Raw genomic sequence first — 19,516 nt, 5'->3', positions numbered from 1 at the left:
TGAATGGCAGAAAAGAGATATACTGTAGATATAATATCTTGAATATTTGCGTGTGAAAGATTAAAAAGGGTTAAAACTTTGCCGTCCGGTGAAGTACATTATTTACAAAGATTATTAATGGCAGCAGTGATATGCCATATAAGCGAAAATCTCGCAACAAAATAGTAAACCGAATCAAAAAAATAAAAATAAAAAATTGACGAATAATAAGCAATAAAATTTTAAAATTCCTTTAACTAAAAAGCACAACACAAAAGATAACAAGTAAAACTTCTTCAGGTATGAATGTGTGTTTCTCTTGCACATATTAATGGGTTCTACACTCATTCACGTTTTTGTAGGTGCTGACAACTAACAACTGTAGATTTTGTTGTAGTTCCTGTTGTTGGTTGTTGGTCAAACTGACAAGTCTGTTACAATTTCTTTTCTTCCTTTGACAACATTTCTGCAATGTGTGTACTGCTTTTTTCTACATTTTTCATTGAATTCTTTGTCCTTCTGCATACATTGACTAATGGGAGTTGTAAGCAGAAAATAATAGGTTGACGAAATCAACCAAATCTCCTGACTCAATCCCAATTATCGAAGAAAACTTCGAAAGTCGAAATGTCAATAATTTTAATTTATTTTACTGAAGAGGAGAGGAAGAAGAAAAACGAAAAACGATGTTTCACCTCCGTCGGTGTTTTCACGGAGCTTTCGGGCGTCGTTACTGGGCCATGAATAGGAGTTGTTGCCCTTGAGATAAAAGAGGAACATAGAAGTGAAGGGATACCAAATCGCTCCTTTCCGAGGTCAACGCAAAGGTCACGCACGCGTGAATCAACGCTGCTGCCAGAAAACAAGAAGAGCGAAAAGCCGCGAGAATAAAATCTTGGATTCATTTGCTAATCCGGGATTTTATTGCCCTACGTCCGTGGTGAATTGTGGAGGAGATTCTAAATCCCTTGGAAGTGGAAGCGCCTTCGAACGGTCAGGCGTTGAATAGGTGATAAATGACGTACATTCAACATGAGTCAAAGAATTTCTCCAGACACTGTAGCTATTAAAGTAATAATATCAATATGACACACTGCTCATAAATTGCACTGTAGTCTACCACTGGCTATTCAAGTTTTGCACTGAACTGAACTGAACTGAGCTGAATATAGAATTTAGGGCGAAGGCCAAGCACTGGGACCTATGAGGTCATTCAGCGCTGAAACGGAAATTGACAGACGGTTTGAAAGGTGTGACGGGACGGGAGGAAAACCTCGCAGTTGCACTATGAATCAACCGTTAGAAGAGGTTGGAAAGTAAGATGGAAGAAAGATAATACGAAAGGAGGTACAGTAAAAGGAACGAAAGGGGTTGGAGCTAGGGGCCGAAGTCACGCTGCAAAGAACCTTAAGTAATGCCTACAGTGCACCTCAAAACTTGAATGCCTACGGGGTATTCAAGTTTTGCAACAATTCAGTTCATGCCTCAACTACTCATACTCCTCCGGTGTTTCTTAAAACAAATAAACTGCCTCTTTCCAAGGTTCTTTTCACCACAAAAGAAAGGACTCCAATAACATATGTTATCCATGAACAGAGAAAAAGAGATTACTTGTCCATCGGCCTCACCCAAAAGTTTGGGAGGTGGTGTTGATTACCTTATCATGGTCACAGACATGAAAAATTGTTTCCTGTTTTCCATATCAAAGGGTTTCCTTACATCAAATCGCTGACAAATGATAGCGGTATGAGGTACATAGACGAAATGAAGTATATTGCATTTCATTTAGGGTAACCCACCTTATATATCTTCTAAGTATATTTCAATTAATATAGGGTAACGCACCTAACGCACCTTACATACCTTCTAAGTATATTTCAATTAACATAAGGTAACCCACCTTACATATCTTCTAAGTATGTTTCAATAGATATAGGGTAGCCCGCATTACATGTCTTCTAAGTATATTTTCAATTAATAAAAGGCAACCTACCTTACATATCTTCGAAGCTAACTGACGTTCTACTGGTATTGCAAGGGTACGCAACATTTACGTCAAATATGAAAGCACAGTGGAAGACAAGTATGATTTTAGATCAGATACTAAAATGCAGGAAAAGTTACAGACAGTATAATATGAAGCTGCAAAATAAAGCTAGGCAGCTGGACGGCCAGAGGGTATTTACTGTACTCACAAGAAAAACAATTCTGATGTTCTGAACAAAAGTCAACGAGTTAAAGCCCTTTGCAAGTGAATCAGGGCTACTTCAGGTAAGTAACTCTGACTGCCTTCTGCTCCCAGTTGAGTCAAGGAACAATAAACGTTTTCCCCCCCGGAGACCCAAACGTTTTCGCTGTTATAAACTTTTGCATTTACTCACGTTGAAAATATTCTTGTTATATGAATGAATCCTTTAAGGCATAATGTCAAGGGAGGTCTAAAATTAAGAATGGGTTACCGAGCCCGAGGGATCTTCATTAGCTAAAATGCCATCCTCTCCTGATGGCGTATTCTTCCCCGTTGCTAGCAAGACTTTTGTGTAACAAGATAACATTACGCGCTGAGAGCTTTCGAAGGAAAAGGCAGTTTTCTGTGGGATTTTTCGTTTAACTCATACTTTCTTGGTTGAAATAGATAAATTCCCATATACTTACTCTTATTATTATATATATATATATATATATATATATATATATATATATATATATATATATATGAAATATGTATATGTATATATATGTATATATATATATACATATATATATGCAAAATGTGTGTGTGTGTGTGTGTGTGTAATGGTAAATTCCCATATACTTACTCTTATTATGTATGTGAAGAAATAAAGATAAATTCCCATATACTTACTCTTATTATGTATGTGAAGAAATAAAGATAAATTCGCATATACTTATCTTATAATGTATGTGACGAAATAAAGATGAATTCGCATATATTGATGTACTAGATACAAAGACGAATTTTTGTCACTTATATACGTGTGACTTCTTTATATTTAAAAATATTCAGCCAAAACTACCGTTCGATATCCATTTCACTATACTTTAGGTGTAGGTTGTTCCCGAGGCGTAGTGAATTGTATATCACGCGTTATTTGGACCTTTATATTTGTGAATACAAGCAATGTTAACCGACTAAAATAATGAGATCGAACCAGGTTCTTGTAGAAGAGTCAAGAAAATGAACCAGTTCACCTCGGTGAAGTCGAGTGAACTTGGCCACACAGAGACTGAGAATATTACTGGATTAAACGAGCGCATCCGAGGGGAAATTGAACACATTTCAGGATGTTAACAAAAAGACAAAGAAAACAACAGCACTTCACGTAAATGAAATACAATAAAGCGAAGACGAATGAATATGGAACTCGCTTGCAATGCGAACTAAGGCGACGATAACCATACAAGTAAGCAAAGGAATAAAGACTTCCTGAGTGTGATTGCCTTGCCCCTATAAAGGTAATCTTGCTCCTGAGCAATACTTACGCTTTAATCCAAGCTCAGAGGAGGCTTTTAGCCCAGGAATTTATTTCATAGCCGCTGGCGATGTTCCTCTCCCCCCTTCCCCCGCCACCGAAAGACAAAGGAAATTATAGAGCGGATTAGCACCTTTAATTTTTCTTAGTGAATAATTGCTGGTCGTTTGTCTTCATTTGTTCCTGACTGGTTACGGGGTGAAGTTGGAAAATACATACATACGGTACATACATACATGCATACATAGATACATACATACATACAGTCGATTAGTTCAGACCAACATATTCAGTAAGCGAAAACTACTGAGCCCAAAACTTGTAGATGTATGTAACGCCCGTATGAATACACATACATACAAACATAAGTACATACAGACATGCATACATCCATACATACATACATACATATGTTTTTTTAAATGATGTTTCAAACGAAGATTCTTAATTCATTTTTATATTTTTTTATTCAGTTTATACTACGGCAAACAGATTTCATGTTAGTCGCCTAAATGTTTAAGGTAAATGTTACACAGCCATGAAATTTTAACATTTTAAAGGCTTTTCTTATTCTCTCCTAAAAATTATATATTCCTATCTGCATTTTATCAAATATTTGTTTAATATTCATTAAAATATTACGACTCTGCCGTACCTTTTGGATCTGCAAAATGACACTTATTGTTATGCGATACGTTGTCCATCTCGGTTTGTGTAATAATAAAAGGTGGATTACATCTACAGATCAATTTGAAATTTCGGTCAGCTTTTAAGGAATGTAGACTTTCAGGCCAAAGGCCAAGCGCTGGGACCTATGAGGTCATTTAGCGCTAGAAGGGAAATTGACAGTAAGAAACTCTGAAAGGTGCAACAGGAGGAAAACCTCGCAGTTGCACAGTGAAATAACTATTAGTGAGGGTGGAAAGTCAGGTGGAAGAAAGAGAAATGAACGGAGGTACAGTGGAAGGAATGACAGGGGTTGCAGCTATGGGCCGAAGGGACGCTGCGAAGAACCTTAAGTGATGCCTACAGTGGACCGTATGAGGTGCACTGACGGCACTAACCCCCTACGGGAGTGTAATAATAAAAGGTGGATTGCATCTACAGATCAATGTGAAATATCGGCCATCTTTTAAGATGAGAAATCGTATGTAAATCTTTATTGCCACTAAAAACAACTTGGACGAAGACGCCCAGAGTTGTCCCAGGTGACTTAATGAACTGAAATTGAGCCCAAAAAGGGTATAATAGGGAAAAGGTTACGGACCTTTTCAAAGCCGCCACGAAAGGATTGCCTATATCAGCTGCCTCTTGGGTCCATGTTTTTTTTTTCAGCCTATGAGAAAATATTTATGTTTACGTAAACATGAGCAAAAAATGTAGACAAATATCTGTATGCTTGAAGGTTTGAATGGAATGTCTATACCCGTTTTTCCTTGTGGAAATATCCGTTTGAACTCTTTTTGAGAGCAGATTCGTTTTAATCTGGTGGTAAGCCCGGGGCGAGTAAAGCAGTAGAGATCTGGAATTAAACAGAAACAAATAAAAGAATAATGAATGTTACTAAATTAAATTCTTGGGTAAAGTGGTTGAAATGATTCGGAAAAAGGGAAGGCAGAGTGTTGTCATGTTACTTCTGCTGGGGTTGTGTGTATACAACTTGCGCACTGTAAACAAGGTGAGATTTAACGCGGTATTTATTTAAGGGAATGATGTATGGGAAAGTAAAGTGTTGTTAAATACATATTATTATTATTATTATTATTATTATTATTATTATTATTATTATTATTATTATTATTATTATTATTATTATTATTAAGGGGCCACTGACTTGAAATTCAAGCTTCCAAAGAACATGGTGTTCATTAGGGAAGAAGTAAGAGGAAGTAAAGGGAAATATAGAAAGAAGCGATACCACTAATAAAAAAGAAAAAAAAATAATAAATAGATAAACAGATAAAAATGTATCAAAATGCAAGAAGAATAGTATTAGGGTAGAGAGACAAAAGAGGAAAAGATATTTATACCTTTACAAATGCAGACAGAAAGATACGCAAACAAGGAAATAGCATACAAGAAAAAGAAATATAGGGAAAGAAATACAGAGGTTCAACATACGAGAGAGAGACAGATACATAGAGACAAAGAGAATCAATAACGACAGAGAGAGAGAGAGAGAGAGAGAGAGAGAGAGAGAGAGAGAGAGAGAGAGAGAGAAATAACTCATTCCCTTCAGAACCCCTTCTCCCAGAGGGGGAAAGACCGACGGGGGGTGGGGGCCGTCATAGGTAGCGAGCGACCAATGGCCTTTGACCTTAAGCTGGGGAGGGGTCGAAAAAGATTGGGAGTGGATATACGAGGGTCCTTCAAGAGTGGCGGGGGAGGGGCGGTACGAGGGGAAAGTTGGGAGGGGTTACCTCAGCAAAGGAGAGAGGGTACTGACATGTAGGTCGTGATTTACCTGTTCCATTAGTGGTGCTAAACTCCCCTAAATATATTTTGGTCGAGATGAGAGGTTCCGAGGACCCTATTTGTTTTTTTTTTTTTTTATGTAATTTTTAGGAGCTTGTGTTATTTTGTTATTTTTCTGTCCTTTCTGTGTCGTTTTTATTATAACAAAGAATAATGAGACTGTTTGAGTTCATTAACTTATTCATCAGTTCGCATGCACAATGAATGTATACGTAAAGTATAGAGAAAAAGAACATGAAGCCACACGTTTATATAAGTTACATTAAATTCGTGCTTTCTGTTAAAAATAAAATTATTTCACCCGAACACTTCAAAAGTTTTTTTCTTTAAAAGGGCCTAATAATAATGAAGTTTATTCGTCTCGATGTCGTTGGGCAATCTCCAAGAATCTATGGAAGTCTCCAACGCGATGGTCAACCGGGTATTGTGTATAGTTTTCGTATGAAGCAACAATTTAACATTATCACTAAAATACCGTTGGAACATGAGATTTAGGCCTGATGGCAAGCAGTGGGACCTATGAGGTCATTCAGCGCTGAAAGGGAAATTGATAGTAAAGCAGGTTTGAAAGGTGTAACAGGAGGAAAACCTCGCAATTGCACTATGAAACAATTGTTAGAAGGTGGAAAGTAAGATAGAAGAAAGAGGATATGAACGGAGGCACAGTAAAAGGAATGAAAGGGGTTGCAGCTAGGGGCCGAAGGGAAGCTGCAAAGATCCTTCAGTAATGCCTACAGTGCACCGCATGAGGTGCACTGACGGCACTACCCCTTAAGGGGTCACTGACATACTGATACACAGGTACACAGTTGCAGAGAAGATGCAATTAAAGCAAGTAAACATACACATTCTTACATTACATGCTTGAGAGAAGCTCGGAGTTTATACAGATCGATTACAGAAAGCTGACTGAAAAATTCGTCGGAAATAAGATCTAGAAACGAAAAATCTAGGGAGACGCACGAAAACCCCGATAGACACGAAGTCACCAGGAAAAAACTATAAACGCCTGAAGAGCTACCGAAGGTCGAGGAAATCTTTTTCTGAGCGACCTGATTTACCAATAACCGATCCTAATGGATGCTCATTTGACAGAATTTCTCCTAACCTTGTTTCTCTCACAAGATTTTCTGGTACGATTTCCACGCGCAGTCTAAGCAAATTACCTGCAAACGGAAAAACAATAAATGAATGTTTATTATATCCATTTTAGTGCGAAGAGGAGTGGGTGCAAGGTACGTGATAATGTTGGTAGCTGAATATTCCAAAGGCTTGTTTTGGTTAAGAAATTAGAGAATAAAATAAATAATTAAACTTGCAATATTAAACCAATGAAGCATTGCAAGTTGAAATGGTTCAATGGAGGCAGCACAGCAGGTGATAATGCTTTTAGATGGATATTCAAAATTTTGTCTTAGATGAAATGGAGGAAATGAAAGATATATCTCACACTTGCTACAAAACTTAGTGGTCGGGTGCAATTTGCAATAATCCAGTGTAAACGAAAGTCTTATACAATATTCACAGGGCTGGAAGATAAAGCTCAAAAATTGTGTAGTAAAATCAGACGGTTTGAAAGAAAGGCAGAATGAAAGTTTTTGTTACATGATGAAGGGACAGTTGAATGCTTAATGTTTCACAGAGTAAACTGATAAAATGAAACGAAAACCAAAATGATGATTTATGAATGGATGGCCAGAAAAGAGAAGCAACCGAGCTCCATGGGTATTGAATGACTGTTAAAGGAGATGGAAGATTGAGTGAACAGATAAATCAGAAAACAGATGAGTTAGTAAAGGTGATTTATGCTCCTTTCAACTTGTAATTTAGAGATACACAATACTAAAGTTGGAGTGGGTGAATGGACAGCAAGGCCAATTTTTTCTTTTTAAAGCAAAGTTTTGCTGCTGAGTGTGCATGAGAGAAAAAAAATCAAAATTGCTGAAATAAAACCCATGAGGAAGATATTTGTGAGTAAGACTTTTAGAAAGGTAAATTAAGACTTTACGAGGTGATCTTATCATGCTGAGAAAGTGTGAGTGTATATGAGAAAAGGCAGCAGGATTTACAGCAAGCATTGTGCATGCCGGGAGTAGTATAGGTTACAGAAACAACGTTGCTGCTTTCAAAGATGTAACTTCGAAACAACATTAGTAGTTTTCATGCAAAGGAGTTAACAGCCTAATTCAAGTAATCCTCAGCAGTATGAATTAATGTCTCTATATATATATATATATATATATATAATATATACATACCGACACACTGCTGGCCATGTGTCATAGGCATTAAGACCTGTCCCCACTGGCTGTCGGCCTAAGAAACAGGAGATCAGCGCCTGCCCTATGAGCCTACAGCGGACCAGGAGGACTTTATATACTTTACATATATATATATATATATATATATATATATATATATATATATATATATATATATATATATATATATATATATATATATATATATATATATATATATATATATATATATATATATATTACTTAAGGCCACGGAATATGAAAAAAAGAGGTAATCTTCTCTTTTATGCTTTTGTTTATGACGTCGACAAAGCAGTTCTTTGACCAGGAAGCCAAGCAGCAGCGGGGGACCACCCACCGAGTCCCCGCACACAGGTTAATTATAAACCCGTCAATTGCAGGGGCCAGTTTCAACGAACATTAATTGGTGCGTCTTTAGTCACTGAGATACGGGGGTTGGGGGAGGGGGGGCTAAAATCATCATAAAGAGCCCATAATTGAGGTGATGCCGGGATGAATGAGGATAAATCTAATGCTTCCCGTCGTCTGTTCTCGCATGTGTAGCTAATATATTTCATTCGTGCTTCGTCTCTCTCTCTCTCTCTCTCTCTCTCTCTCAACAGCACTACTGCTTCCATTTTTCCGTACGTAACTTCACTCACCGGTTTACTCTCTATCTCTCTCTCTCAACAATAATTAAGTCTGCGTTTAAGGTTTCCCTCATTGGTTTACTCTCTCTCTCTCTCTCTCTCTCTCTCTCTCTCTCTCTCTCTCTCTCTCTCTCTCAACAGTACTTAAGTCAACGCTTAAAGTTTCCCTCATTGATTTCCTCCCTCTCTCTCCCTCTCTCTCTCTCTCTCTCTCTCTCTCTCTCTCTCTCTCTCTCTCTCCACAACCAATCTACTTCCGAATTTAAGCATTTCCACTGGACGCTTTCCCAAAAATATATCTCTATTGATTCAGTAAAACTGGTTTATATCTAATCAGCTTACGCGATTTTCAGATAAAAGTCTGTGGGAAAATATTCCGACCTCCTATTCAGAATTCTTTCCACCACAGTAGTATTCCGATTGAATTTAAATAATATAAAATAAAAACATCTAACCCTATGAATTTCATTTAGTTTTTTAATTTATAGAAATTTATCATTACAAACTGGATAGTGAAATTCGAGTAACATGAAAACATTATCTAAGGGCTGTGGTTTTTATTAGTTTTGTGGAAAGAAAACTGTCGTGCCGGCTTTGTCTGTCCGTCCGCACTTTTTTCTGTCTGCTGTTTTTCTGTCCGCCCTCAGATCTTAAGAACTACTGAGGCTAGAGGGCTGCAAATTGGCATGTTGATCATTCACCATCCAATCATCAAACAAACCAAATTGCAGCCCTCTAGCCTCTGTAGTTTTTATTTTATTTAAGGTTAAAGTTAGCAGTAATCATGCATCTGGCAATGACATAGGACAGGCCACCAACGGGGCGGTCAATGTTTCATGGGCCGCGGCTCACACAGCATTATACCGAGACCACCGAAAGATAGATCTATTTTTGGTGGTCTTGATTATACGATATACAGAAAACTCGACTGCGCCAAAGAAACTTCGGCGCATTTTTTACTTTTTTTTTATTTTGCATATTGTGGCACGTAAAAATAAGGCATATTCTGGTCTCTCAAAAAATAAAATAAACTAATAAAATTTACCCAGGGGAAGTAATTTCTTCAAGCAAATAAATAAATATTGAAATTCGAGTAACTAAAAAGTATCTAATTTATGTTACTGTGATTTTCCCTAAAAAAAAATTGTCAACAGACAACCTTATAATGAAATTCCAGCAACGCCACAGAAAAGTACCAAGAGTTTGCTACTGGCAAATAAATCGAAAAAATTTAACGGACGAAAAATAAATAGCATCCCTCATGTGTCGCTCAAGCTGTCGTGCCTTTAGAGTCGACGTTGAAGCCTCACTGACATTTCCTAAAAGAACGATGAATTTTCATTACAATTTCATTTCTCGGTCCCTTTGCGTAGCACTTTCATTTTTTTTTAAGTGTCCCATAAGAAATGAAAAACTAATTTATTTATAGCTAGTATAGGAATATTTTCACTGAATATGAAACCCTTATTTTCACATTTGGGTTTCCTAATGAAATGAAGTTATTAAATTTTATGAATTTTTTAGGCTAACTTATTTATTTGCCAAGATATTCTGCCTTCAATCCGTCAATAAAAAGCAATTTTGTGTGGCTCTTTTATTGCACTCATTCTGTAAAGTCTTTTAGCACTTGTAAAATGTAATGATGATTTTTTCTATAATTTTAATTACAGTTAATAAACACTTTTCCTGCTAATTCACTGAGTATCCAGTTTGTTTTCATTGGTACACTTGTCAAATGTAAAATCCTGAACTCCCCTTCACGAACTGATCACGTTCATTATTTAACTCTATAAATAAAATTCTATTCCTTTACCATCGATACCCCACAAAATATGGTATCAAAAATAGCAAACTTTTGGCTGTGATGACTTTTCACTTAAGTCTCCCGTGAGAGTTTGCACGATCATAATTATGTCCCAACGCAATATGAAAGGACGGTTGGCCATGAGGCAATATCCCGTTGATTAAAAAGGAAAATAAAACAGCATTAAAGAAATTGATACCAAACCTTCGTAGTCTAATGAACGGGGTAAAGGAGGGACACGATGAAGACCGAAGACTTTATATCTCAGCCAGTTTCATATGCTTTATATATATATATATATATATATATATATATATATATATATATATATATATATATATATATATATATATATATATATATATATATATATATATATATATATATATATATATATATATATATATATATATATATATATATATATATATATATTCAGATTCGCATTTTACTTGTGTACGAATGAGCACAAACTGGATGCGCAGTAAATTAGTACGACAAGTGGTTATTAACAGTTATTAAAATTATGAAAAAAATCATATATATATATATATATATATATATATATATATATATATATATATATATATATATATATATATATATATATATATATATATATATATATAATCGACGTTTGATCTCGGACTCACTTCACTTCTTCTTTGCCACCATTTCCACTTATGAACAATCTTGATTTATAGACATTAACAAATTGCTTATTGGCTCCAAAGTCCGACGGAAAGGAGCTAAAAGGTGAGAGGAAACGAGCTGTGAACCCGAAATGAATCGTATGTCTCCCATTTCTCTTTACGCCTTGGGAATCATTTGAACCAAAACAGAATTGCGTAAGTGCACCTGCACTGACCACGATTCGAAGTTAAGGTTTTTTTTTTTTTGTAACTACTACTATGGGATTTAATGCAGTCTACTAAAGGCGCACTTATTACGTATAACTTTCTTCAGGATTTAGTCATTCCTAAGGTTTAGAGGACGCTGCATTGATGGGTGGTTTGTGGGTTATTATTTTAAAAGATATAATTGTGTCTGCCAGAAAAACTGCATTCATATGGAATGTGTTGACTTGCATTTGTCCACAATGTATCCATACACACACACACACATATATACATATATATACGTATATATTTATATATATACAGTAGATGTATTCATATATATTCATATATATATAATATATACATATATATATATATATATATATATATATATATATATATATATATATGGATACGTGTATATAAATGCAAGTAAACACATTCCATATAAATGCAATTTTTCTGGCACGCACAATTATACAGTATATTTTAAAATAATAACCCACAAATGACCCATTAATGTAGAGTTCGCTAAACCTTGGGAATGACTGAATCCTAAAGGAAGTTATGCATAATAAGTTTATATTTATATATACAGATATATTCACACACACACACACACACATATATATATGTGTGTGAATATATCTATATATATAAATATATACTTATTAAGTATACTTCTATTTATAAATATATATATATATACATATATATATATTTGCAATTTACACATGCGACGCTATCAATCATATTTGTAAAATCAGTGGAAAAAGTGGCCCCTTCAATGGGTTGTATCAAAGCAACCAAAAATATTCTTTCTGGTTCCAGATTCCTATTAGGCTCCAGAGGGCTTTCAAGTGGGATCCTAATCCAACTTAACCATACCCAAAAGAAGTATTGAGAAGGCTTCATAGTCTTACCGGGGGTAATTCAAGGCACTCTTCATCTCTTTCGGGTAATATTCGAATCAGGCGAATGGGATCTTTGGGTCTTCGTAAGGATTAAAAGTTATCTATCGTCGGTTAATTAGGACGAAAGAGTATGAGAGGCTCTTCGAAAAGAATCAAACTTATTTTTTTATTGGATTATGTTCGTGGTCTTTTCTGATAATTTTACGTAATTATTTCAATGATGATTGGCCAAATGGGCCAATGTTTTTTTCCCTTTACATTAAGAAATTCGACTACATTCATACAAAATTGGGAGAAAATAAAGTAAATCCTCTACAACTTTAATGATCTGTATGTCAGTCCACTGAAAGGTCATTCGAACTTTATTTATGTATATTAATTAATTATAATTTTGTTTCGTTTTGGTAAATCCAGTTTTCTTCTGACAGACGCCAAATCAATATACTACAACACTCACTTCCAAGAGCTTGAGCCAACAATGCAAATCTGGTCCTGGCAATAACTTCCTCCTCGGGGATTTGAATTGCTGACCAGTGAAACACTAGTCTCATGCTTTATCCGCACAATCACACAGAGCATAAAAGGCAAGGAACTAGATATACTACTGCATAAGCTTGGAATCATATTGTGTTTCACTTCCCCCTTCCCACCCTGCCACCCCACTAGCAATGAATAGGTGTACTTAATCCTCCTCCGTGATGGGTCTCTGATGAAGGCATTATAGGCTGGATGATATCCCGTGAAATAGATGCCGTAATCAACCTTCTTGTGGATCTGAGCCATCGACCAGTAACATCTTTGGCCATTGTTTCAACTACTCAGCTACGGAGGAAAGGGACTAGATACGCCAGTGCATGTACTTAGAATCACAGTATTAGTTTTTTGTAAAAGAAAACTATTGTGCTGGCTTTGTCTATCCGTTTGCAATTTTTTTCTGTCCGCCCTCAGATCTTAAAAACTACTGAGGCTAGAAGGCTATAAATTGGTATGTTGATCATTCACCCTCCAATCATCAAACATACCAAATTGCAGCCCTATAGCCTCAGTAGTTTTTATTTAAATTAAGGTTAAAGTTAGCCATAATGGTGCTTCTGGCAACGCAACGACACAGGCCACCACCGGGCATTATACCGAAGCCACCGAAAGGTAGATCTATTTTCGGTGGCCTTGATTATACGATTTAGCGGCTGTACAGAAAACTCGACTGCGCCGAAGATACTTCAGGGCATTTTTTACTTGTTTACCATTGCTATGATCTATAGAATCAACTTCCCACCCGCCCCTCTAGGAAAGAGTATAAGCATTTAATCTCCATTATATGGTGGCATGATGTCTTATCACTTTCCTTTTACATCATCTGTGATTGACCCGATAAAGCATAGGCCTGTCTTTTCTTGATCAACTATTCAAATCGCCTTTAAGGAGGCGTATTTAGCATATATTTCCAGGTGATTTTCGTCTGCTTATAATTCGTACATCACATATCGTTTCTCTTCCTTCTATATCCCCTGGGGTTAGGCATATGAGAACTGGCCTGGTGTTTCACTATTCGATGGTTAAAATCAATAAGAAGTTTACTGTTTCATCTGTTGTCAAGCAATATTACCTTGTCTATAATGAACAATATATTTTTGTTCTGATACAGTGATGTTATGTAATAACTGATCTAATTAAAATTACTCAAGTTTCCCCAATATCTTTGTTAGATATGGTTAAATGGGTGTAACCTATGCTTCTGTTTCTGTTACAACTTCTGCTAGTGAGGAAAGAGGTGATGATGAAATAATTACAAACTACTAACTGTTCCGCCTAAATGAGAACTCTCTCTCTCTCTCTCTCTCTCTCTCTCTCTCTCTCTCTCTATATATATATATATATATATATATATATATATATATATATATATATATATATATATATATATATATATATATATATATATATATATATATATATATATATATATATATATATATATAACTATATATATATCATGTATGACATTAACAGCAAAGGGCCACGTTGCATCAAAAATTTATTATCCGGAAAACGGATAATAAATTTTTAGCATTTTTTGTTCAAACAATTTTTACTGTTACATTTGAAAAGATACTTCCAAACTTATCCAGCTCTCTTGTTCCCTGCTAGCACAATACATTGTCAGCTGACAATTAATACTTTACCAACTGCTAATTGCTCTGCCTAAATGAACCCTCTCTCTCTCTCTCTCTCTCTCTCTCTCTCTCTCTCTCTCTCTCTCTCTCTCTCTCTCTCTCTCTCTGACATTAACATTCCCAACTTTAGAATCTCTGTGCGAAGAGGCAAGTTGCATCAAAAATTTATTATCCGGAAAAAGTTGTTACGTTCAAATCTGTTTTGCATATCTCTGTTGTCAAAACAGTAATGCTCTTTCGTTTCAAAGCCTCCTTAGCTTCATCTGTCAGGCGTTTTTGTTCAAACGATAATGCTCTTTCAGTGAAAAGTCTTCTCAGCATCATTTTAGTAGCATTTTTTGTTCAAACAACTTTTACTGTTACGTTTGAAAAGATACTTCCAAATTTATCCAGCTCTTCTGTCCCCCGCTAGCACAGTACATTGTCTGCTGACAATTAATACTTTACTTTGCAGAACTTGAAGTTTTACTTTTAATTCGAAATGTTTTTCATTAATTTTAACTTTTTTTTTCTTTCGAGCGAGCGAAGGAAAATAACTGCTAGAAATGACGAGCTGATGCAATAGGATCTTCATGAAGAACCTGTAAAAGACTGAAGCCTGGAAGGAGTTACATAACCAACAAAGCAGAGATGAGAGATACCAACTTCAGATATCCACTTCCCCATATTTTGTATCATCGAAATTACACGTTGTAGAGAAGAATTATTTTCAAATTATTTTCTTCGGGTTAAAACTTGTCTAGGAAATAAATGTCTGTGAGACTGTTGATAACAAAATACATTTTCATCTGATATCAGCAACATAGGAAACACAAGATGGACTTACTTAGACCTGACAGACTGGACAGAAAAGTAACAAACGTATTAAGCAAAAAAGTTTTAATTCTATTATTACTTCCACCAAAAGAGTGAATGATGTAAAAGGTAGTTTTAAAATACATCTGGAAATGAGTAAAAAAAAATATTTTGCGACTGCTTTGAACAATGGGTCCTCTAACGAAATACATTCATAAAAAGGTAAAAAAAATGAACACACCAAAATGAATAAAAAAATATTTTGTATCTGCTTTGAACAAGATGGCCTATAATGAAATACATTCATAAAAAGGTACAAAAAATTAATGCACCAAAATGAATAAAAAAAATATTTTGCAATTGCTTTGAAGAAGACGGCCTCTAATGAAATACATTCATAAAAAGGTAGAAAAAATGAACGCACCATTGAAAATTTACAAAGGGACATAGGGTATGTTGTAAACCAAATGAGGATAGAATCATAAAAAAAATCTATAAATACTTCAAGGACGGAACTAAATATTTATAAAGAATTAAAAGTCTGTGAGGAACAAATGGACACAAAGGGAAGGTGCGTCACTAGGCACACAAATCGCTTCAAAAGACAAGACGTGAAAATTGTATCCCTGTGTTAAAATATGCAGATGAGAAATGCTCAACCGAGGAAAACAATTCACTACGGAAATTTGTATGTAAAGGGTGTATGTGCATCATACGAAGGCATACTTTTAGGGCCCTCCCGTGACTGAGTGGACAGCGTCGAGGAAAAAAAGAAGGTCCTATGATACAATCTTCTTTCGAAATGATAAAAAGTTACTACCAGGTTAGTTGAGTCAATACAGTTTTGGGGGGGCCAAGAATATGAATAGACATGAGACTTGCAATGTTATTTTTTTCGTCCCTTAGGAGACTACCAGTAACAGAATGCAAATGTTATTTGAATATATATATATATATATATATATATATATATATATATATATATATATATATATATATATATATATATATATATATATATATATATATGTATGTATGTATAAGTATGTGTATGTATATATATACATATATATATATATGTATGTATTATATATATATGTATGTCAGCATTCAGGCTATATTTTGTGTACATATACATTTATAAATAGACGTACCCCCTTCGTGTTTAAAAGCACTTGGGAAATATCTCATTTTTCATATTGCCGAGACTCTTATTTCTCTGAGAATTACTGCCTCCAATTTTTGCTCTTTCTCTCAGTCCCTTAACTTTTCCTCTCGCGTTCCTCAGAAAGATCAAATCCTCCAGGACGTTCTTTTAGCATCCTTAAGGATATGCTATCCCTTCATGCTCCGGAGGAAGATCCTGTGACAAATTCAATAAGGTAAGAAAACTGAGGAAGGAAGAGATGGCCGCATCGCTTTCTTAGTGAAACTAAACTTAGGAAAGCATTTTGTAAAACGGTTTGGCAACTGAGCTTGTCTATTTTTCCTTCTGTTTCGTTGTCATAAGGATGATTCTTGTGGTAAGCAAATATGAATTAATGAATACACACAAGTACAGATATATATATATATATATATATATATATATATATATATATATATATATATACATACATACAGTATATATATGTGTGTATATATATATATATATATATATATATATATATATATATATTTTTTTTACCTTTCGAGAATAAATATATATATACATATACACAGTATATATTATACTATATACATATATGTATAAATATATATACAGTGTGCGTGTGTGTGTCTGCCAAATGGATCGCATAACTGCAAGATAAAATCTGCAACGAAGAAGATTGCCAGAATAACAAACATGTTCAATAAGGACATCAAAATCTCTGACATCAAGGCCCCAGTCAAAAGGACGGATTTGTAAACAAAATATCAGGTTATGATCCCTTAAACAAATGCAGAATAAGCATGATCAGCATTTAAGGCTTCACTCCATTCTACAGCGTTGAGTGGCTTTGGCTTACTGGCTGGAAAAATTGCTGACCTGTTTTAAGACAATTTACTATTCTCAGGGCATTTGGTGAAAATAAAAGTTAAATGTCCTTGATTAGTACAAGCTGATGGTAAATCAAGATACAGATTACGTTTCTATATTCCCACGATAACTTTTTTTCTGGACCCAGAGACTGTGCAAACCAGCTCTGAAACTACCTTGACTGTTACTGAAACTGAAGCTCACAATCACGACATTAAGGAAATGTAATATATGATAAAAAAAAAAAGGAAACTGAATCTGACAATAACGACATTAAGGAAATATACGACATAAACAGGAAACTGAACCTGACAATAATGACACTACGGAAATGTAAAATAAGTTAGAAAAATAAATAAGGAAGTCATTAGTCTAAATGTGTTAGTGAAGAAAGGTGTTGACGGTAGGAGGAGGAGAGGAATGTCAGTAGGCATAAGCTGAATGCACACCGAAAGCAATTATGCTTGATGGATCCCAATAACCAGAGGAACATTCTGGACATGATACTTTTGCTCGTTAACAGTATTTACGATAGGTGTATATTGTGCGACACCTAAACGATATATTGAAATAAAAGGGATTCGATATTCGTGAAACAAAATACAACGATTATCATCTTCTCTCTCTCTCTCTCTCTCTCTCTCTCTCTCTCTCTCTCTCTCTCTAGCAGAGGTTCCCCAACGTACCTTACAACTCCTGTAAACAATAATTATTCTCGATATATTTTTATTTCGGTAATATTACAGAGCCTGAAACGTACGAAAATAACTGATAATTTCCAGTAAATAAATAGATACAGTATATAAACTGATGCTTGAATCAACTCACTATCTAAGATGTCAATCAATTAATATCTAAGGTCACTCGAAACGACACCAGGAAACAGCTTCGCTACAACTAGCCCAGGAAAATGAGAAATGATTAACCACAACGTAAGGCACAGCTCGTCTTTGCAATTTCTCCGGTCAGCCAAACATTTCTCCATCTAGTTCGAAAGCCTGCCTAAAGATGGCGTCACCTTCGGCAGGTAACGCTTCCGCTGTGGCGTCTCCTCCTTTCTCTGTTTCCGTCTGCGTGGTCACTCCATTAAGTCGCATCTTCCGAGTGATGAAATGAACGCTTCTAAATTTGGAGGACTCGAGGCGTTCAGTTTTGAAAACCGCACCGTTGATGGTACTTTCCTACAGCCGAGGTATTCGGCATTAAATTACGTTAGCCACCCTTGTGAGAGAAATAGAATCTCCGACTGACGTCTACTCATTCATGAATTTAAAAAGATGAATTTGTACTAAAAATCATTTAGATCATTAAACCAATTAGGTAACCAAAGTAATCCATTATATTTGGACAATGTTCACGTGGCTTCATATATAAGCAAATATACATAAATACATACATTATTCATTAGATGAAACCTACTCATATGGAACAAGCCCACAAGGACCATTGACTTGAAATTCAAGCTTCCAAAGAATATATACATACAAATTATCTGGTATCCTTCAAATGAACATTCTCGTTTCTTTTGTTTGTTGACATAAAATTCTCATGGATAATGGAAACCCAAGAGAGAAATTTTTTCCCAATATTCAGTTTCTTGAATCATCACCAAGGGAATGGAGGATTTCCTTGTTGTTTTGCCAATACTGTGGAACTATTATCATTCAAGCTTAAGAAAATTTACTATAATCTCGCCATCCAATTATCAACCACACTCGAAGAGGGTATCTGTGAAGTTTATGAAGTTACGTAAACATTGTAATAAGTCTTAAAAGTCTGCTCATATACAAAGCAGTGCCCATAAATAATCAGAAGCATATTCAACATATAACGTATATTCAGGGTCGTGCATCCTCGTCTTGAAAACACTATCCATCTTCAAAATCTTGACCAAACTTTTCTAACCTTACACATCTTTAAAACTAAAGTAACACAGAAAATCTGCCTGCGATTCAAAGCGCACCAAACACATGCCAATTCTAAAGACAATAATCTAATTCAAAATCATGCCTTCCGCAAACTCAAGCACCCAAATCCGGCCTTTCTTCATAGCGACCGTCCTCTTCAAACTTCTATACTTTATTTTCTAATTATTAAAGAACTTTGGAATC

The 19,516-nt window shown here is 35.3% G+C and overlaps 1 protein-coding gene across 1 annotated transcript in view; it reads right to left on the bottom strand.

The window, feature by feature from the left end:
• The window catches only part of LOC136849253 (prohormone-4), a 393,569-nt gene that overhangs the window by 325,843 nt on the left and 48,210 nt on the right, over positions 1 to 19,516 (bottom strand). The gene's annotated exons all lie outside the window — the stretch shown is intronic.

The sequence above is a fragment of the Macrobrachium rosenbergii genome, chromosome 20, assembly GCF_040412425.1.
Source record: "Macrobrachium rosenbergii isolate ZJJX-2024 chromosome 20, ASM4041242v1, whole genome shotgun sequence".
Lineage (NCBI taxonomy): Eukaryota > Metazoa > Arthropoda > Malacostraca > Decapoda > Palaemonidae > Macrobrachium > Macrobrachium rosenbergii.
The sequence above is the reverse complement of the archived record's forward strand: the minus strand, read 5'-3'. Positions and strand labels throughout refer to the sequence as shown.